Source organism: Canis lupus, chromosome X, assembly GCF_048164855.1.
Source record: "Canis lupus baileyi chromosome X, mCanLup2.hap1, whole genome shotgun sequence".
NCBI classification, from domain to species: Eukaryota; Metazoa; Chordata; class Mammalia; order Carnivora; family Canidae; genus Canis; species Canis lupus.
In genome coordinates this window covers 8896727-8902764 of record NC_132876.1, presented here as the reverse complement: position 1 = coordinate 8902764, position 6038 = coordinate 8896727, and the positions used below count along the sequence as shown (strand labels likewise).

Below are 6038 nucleotides of genomic sequence, written 5' to 3'. Positions count from 1 at the left end.
AAAGGAAGTTTTCTTCTCCCTGCAGAACACATCATGAGGAATTGACTAACAACATTTTCATAAAATTATAAAATGCGCATCCACTGTCCCCAGCTTCATACTGCCCCCCTCAGGGAGTAGCCCCTGCACCACCCTGGGTGGACCTCAATGAATTGGAGGACCACTGGAGCAGAATCTTGGTCTCATCACACAAGTATTCTCTTCTCTGCACTGAGGTGTTCCCACGGATTGCAATGAAACACAGAAATCACCTTGAGGGTGGCTGAGATCCACATGCCTCCCAGGGCACTCCCTCCTTAGTTCCAAGCAGAGGGCACCAGCAAACAGCACGTCCGCCATCCTCCCTGGTCCCAAGCCCATCAAGAACGTTGTGCTTGTGGAGCACTGCTCCCCCAGAAAGGCAGTGACTGCACACAGAGTGTGTTATCAGCTCACTTCTAGGCCAGCCGATGCAGACTGTAATCAATGGAGATGACTGGCCCCGTCAACATTCAACTATCTAAAGTGGCTTTCCACAGTCTCAACACCACTTCACTGTGACTTTGATTCAACAGTTTTTGATGACATTTAAGGAATGCCAGCTCACTTCCCTGAAATACACAAACCTCTCCATGGTGTGGATCACCTCACTCGCTTAGGATCACACAGGTGATTATGTGGACGAAGAGAACAAGAGAGTTCCTATAGTTTGTTCTCTTAGGAAAGATCATCATCTTCCCTATCTTCTAAATATTTACACTGTTAGGAATCTATCTATCAAATAAAGTTGAGGATATCTGAGACGCAGGTGCCAATCAGGGCCCCTCTTGAGTTCAAGGCAAGAGAGCACAGGAACACAAGAGTGTCTATACACATTATCATTCTGAAGGCCACTACAACCATGTCCTCGTTGAGCATTATTCTTTGGGGACAGATGCTACTAAAATGTCTAAATGCTGAGCACCTTTCTAGGTAGGTAGGGTACCTCACAGAGGTTGGCTCACCTGAGAGATCTTGCCAAGTCCCTTTCAAACTCAAAAATGTAGCTTTGTTTCCCCACCAGAGCAGGAAGACTGAACCAAACATGCTCCTGTAAGTGGACAAAATGTTAAACTATTGCCATGGAACGTGCAAACCTCCCTCGGGGTGATCCCCCTGGCTTCTCCACCATTGCCACTTGTACAATTGTGAGGACCCATGGAGTAGAAGCTGCTTTCTGTGTTCCATTCCTTTGCTGGGAAATATATTCAATTTTTTTTCCTAATCTGTGCAAGTTCATTCTTTGGAGCAAACCAAGGAAATCATCCTGAGGGAACTCTTGATCTGTCACAAGTCTTCCCAATGCCTTCCATGTTATAAGACAGATGGTTCAAGGGCACAGCCATCTATATCTGATTATGTTCTGATTTACCAGACACTGTTATGTTTGTGCTTTAGTCTATGTAGATCGTTACACATTACACTTAACCTAGGTGACTCCTACTTTTCTTGGGGTTATACTGCATACAGCATGACTGAGGTACAAGGGCCTGCTCAAGTCCCCTTTTACCACAAAATGAAACTTTCACTCTCTCACCACCACATCATTTTATTTTAGCCAAGATTTTTCCATGAACTTATGTAAGTGCCATTTACTGTTCTGCAACTTATCCTCCCATAAGATTTCCTAATGGGAGTACACCTGAACTCTAAAGTATATGTGGAAGATAATTAGGAACCAGACAAAATAAAGTATTTCCAGTTTTCATCTCACCATAAGGAAGTCCCTTAGTCTTTTTAAAGTCTTGGTGCTCACACTGTAAGGAATGTACCACCAAAATCCTGTTGGAAATGCTGGAGAGCAGACCAGAGTCACTACCCAAGGCCTCATGTGTTTCAGGAATACAATTAATGACCTACATGTATCCATCGTCATCACCAGTCTAAAGGACAACACGAACATTGTTCTTTTGGAGCACTGCTATAGTAGAAAGCCACTACACTAAGGCACAGTCTAAGTGATCAGGACCTTTCTGGGCAAGGCACTACACAAAGACTGATTCTAGGTAAGAGGAGCTTCCCAATATCCTTTCTACTCAAATACAGTTTTCATTTTCCCCAAACCCTGTCATAATTCACTGCTCCCAATATATTGACATTAAATGTAGACCATGTGACTCAGTACCCTTCAATATACATCATTACCTCCATGATGACCCCTTCAGCCTCTGTGTCTATACCTGGAAGATTAGAAAGACCCAAGGAAAACAAGATTGTTCTAGGGTTCTCTTCTATTATGAAGTCACTTTTGTTCCAGTGGTCTCTTCTCTTACGTACTATCTTCATATTCTATAACCTGTAGGTTTTCAGGTTGTTAGAAATGCACCACGTGGGGCACCTGGGTGGCTCAGTAGGGTAAGTGTATTACTCCTGATCTCAGCTCAGGTCTTGATCTCAGGGTTGTGGGATGGCGCCCAGCGTTGGGCTTTATACTAGCCGGGGAGCCCACTTAAAAAAAAAAAAGAAAGAAAGAAACCACTGAAATCATCTTCTGGAAATCTGAGATATTGAGCCAGGTGTCTGCAGACATCCTCTGGTAAAGACACATGCACCTCTCCACCCCATCATCCATAAGATCGCCACATAAGCTGTTGTGGTCACATTATGCCACCCAGGGAGGCACAGTCACAGTTAGTATATGTGATCAGCACCATTCTGGGCCAGGAACTGCTTGTAACGTAGCCCAAGGCATGCCTTACCCAGCCCACCTGACATATTCAACATGTACCATTTATCTTCTAACCCCACTAATCATGTTGTCTGTGGCCACGCTTCTTCCATAAACCTAGACAGTACCAACCAGCCTCCTCACTGGCATCAAAAGTCAAAAACCTGATGTAATTTTACCCGAATGATTTCAGAGATCCAAAGAACAGATTGTTCTTGTATTATCTTCTTCTGTAATGAAGTATGTCATATTCTCCAATCTCTGCATATTCACCCTGTTAGGAATGAACCAAAGAAATCATCTTAGGGATGCTGGAGATCAGGCCCTGGTACCTGCCAAGGCCGTCCTGTATTCAAGGCAACAGAAGACACATGCATCCCCATCCCTGCTCTGAAGGCCATCACAAATGTTTTTATTTGAGAGGGACTCACCTAGACATGTCTTATTAAGTAGTCACCTATACAGTTCTGGATATGCTCTGCACACAAAATGCCTCCAAGTAGAAACTTAGCGAGGGCCCCTCAAGTTCTAAAATGTAGATTATAGGGGTGCCTGAATGCCTCAGTTGATTGAGTTTCTGACACCTCATTTCAGCTCAGGTCATGATCTTGGGGTCGCTGAGATCAAGCTCTGGGTCAAGCCTCCTGTCAAGCATAGAGCTCACTAATAGATTCTGTCTCTCTCCCTCCTTCTCCCTCTGTCCCCCTCCTTCACATGCATGTACTCTCTCTCAAAAAATAAAATAAAAAAATAAAATGTAGTTTTTAAAATCTCTCCCCGACACATTATGAAGAATAAATATTTTTCCATAACCTTATAAAATGATGACTTCCTGCCCTTCACCTTTCAAAACTCCGTAAGTAGGAATCTCTCTTCTACTCTACATTTACCAACATGCATCTGAGGATCCAAGGAGAAGCTTCTACTACGAAAACTTATGTACACCTTCCTTAATTATACACATTTACTAGAAACATACTACTAAGATCATTTTGGGGATGCATAAGATACTGGTAGCTGCATGTTCCTAAATGCAAGGCAGGAAACTGACACAGGAAACTAGATCCCACCCTCATTAATAGAAAGACATCATAAACATTGTTCTTGTTGAGTATTATGCAACACAGAGAAACCCCAATTACATAGAGTCTAAGTGATCAACACTTTTCTAATCATAATCAGCACAGTGCACATGGCCATGGCTTTAAGGTGAGGACACATCCCTATAGCCCCTATACTCTTAAATATTGCTTTCAAAAAAAAATTTGCTTTCATCGTTTTCCCCCATCACATAACGAAGAATGAAACAAAGATGATTTGGTCAACCTAGATAACAATCAATCCCTGCTCTCCTCCTTGCAAAGCGCCAACACTTTGAATGTTTTCACCTACTGTATACTTCTACGCCTGCATGTTTTTGAGGACCCAAAGAAGAAAAATAATGTTTGTGTTCTATTCTTCTAATATGAACTGCCTCTATCTTTCCCACTCTGTAGGTGGCCACATTGTTAGTAATGGACCATGAAAAACATCTGAACGATGGTGAAATGTCTGTTACTACCAGGATCCTCTTGAGTTCAAGGTAGGCAATTCAGAAGCACTGACAACTTCAACCTCCTTCAAATGTACAAACACCACCAGAAACATTGTTCTTGAGCATTATTGTATGACACAGAAATAACAATGACACGTAGTTGATGTGATCAACAGTTTTCTGACATTGCACTGTACACAGCATGCCTTCAAAATGAAGTAATTTCCCATTCCCCCTGAACTATAAAGAAACGTAGTTTCAACACTATCTACCACATTGAGTCGCTATCAACGATTTTCCACAGCACCAAACGAGATGATCTCCTGTTACAATTTGCAAACTTCTGCAGTACAAAATCCTTCACCTGCTATACCTCTACCTGGTTGGATCATGAGTACCAGAGAGAGAATAAAGTGTTTCTGTAAGCTACTCTATTATAAAACATAGTCCCATAATATAATCTACCCATATAAACATTACTGGAAATATACCACTCGACTTAACCTGAAGAGGCCTAAGATCCAAGTGATTTCTAGGGCCCTTCTGAGTTCAAAGCAGACAGCTCAAACACATATCCATTTCCACCCTGAATAGTGTTCCAAAGACCATTGATAAACATTATTTACAAACATTTCTCTATACAAAGAGACATCTATTACATATATAAGAGATCAGCAACTTTCTGGGTAGGGGAATGCATACACTATGGCTTCAACATATAATAATGGCCAAGTTCCACTCACACACTCAAGTGTACCTTTCCTCTCTCTTCCCTCACATCAGGATAACTGCACCAAGGATTTTTCCATTATTCTAAGCAATGTTAAACCACTACACTCCAATTTGCATCCTATTCTCAAAGAAAATACCTGTACCTCCTCCATGTTTACTTATATGAAGAGAAAGAACCACAGTCTTCATCTTGTCTTCTAAAAGCATTCACCTTGGCAGCCCCGGTGGCGCAGCGGTTTGGCGTCGCCTGCAGCCTGGGGTGTGATCCTGGAGACCCGGGATCAAGTCCCACATTGGGCTCCCAGCGTGGAGCCTGCTTCTCCCTCTGCCTGTGTCTCTGCCTCTCTCTGTTCTGTGTCTATGAATAAATAAAATCTTAAAATAAATAAATAAATTTCCATTTAAAAAAATAAATAAATAAAAGCATTCACCTAGCGATGCCTGGGTGGCTTAGCAGTTGAGCGTCTGCCTTCAGCTCAGGGTGTGATCCCAGTCCGGGGATCAAGTCCTGCATCAGGCTCCCTGTGAGGAGCCTGCTTCTCCTTCTCCTTCTATGTCTCTGCCTCTCTCGGTCTCTCATGAATAAATAAATAAAATCTTTAAAAAACTAAAAAATAAAATAATAAAAGTGTTCACACTTCCTTAGAAAATGAATCACTGATGTCATCTTGTGGATGCCTGAGATCAAAGGTGGCTGACATGGCCTTCCAAGATTCAAGCCAGGTAGCTTAAGTTTACATTCACCTTATTGCCATAGCTGGTCTGAGGTCACCACAACATATTTTCTCATTGAGCATTATTCGCAGAAACTATCATTAAAATAGAGTCTAAGTGGGATGCCTGGATGGCTTGGCGGTTGAGCATCTGCCTTCGGCCCAGGTCCTGATCCCGGAGCCCGGGATCAAGTCCTGCGTCAGGCTCCTTGTGGGGAGCTTGATTCTCCCTCTGACTCTCCCTCTGTGTGTGTGTGGGTCTCTCATGAATAAAGAAATAAAATCTTAAAAAAAATAAATAAAATAGAGTCTAAGTGACTAGCACCTTACGGGTAAGTCAGTACACTCTAGAGAACTCAACATACAGGATCTA

General features: G+C 42.5%; 1 long non-coding RNA gene across 1 annotated transcript; it reads left to right on the top strand.

The window, feature by feature from the left end:
- Positions 1–2281: 2281 nt before the first annotated feature.
- LOC140627933 (uncharacterized) lies at positions 2282–5306 on the top strand. Its single transcript, XR_012026421.1, has 3 exons — positions 2282–2373; positions 4183–4268; positions 5004–5306. It is a non-coding gene; the product is annotated as an uncharacterized lncRNA (long non-coding RNA).
- Positions 5307–6038: the final 732 nt, after the last annotated feature.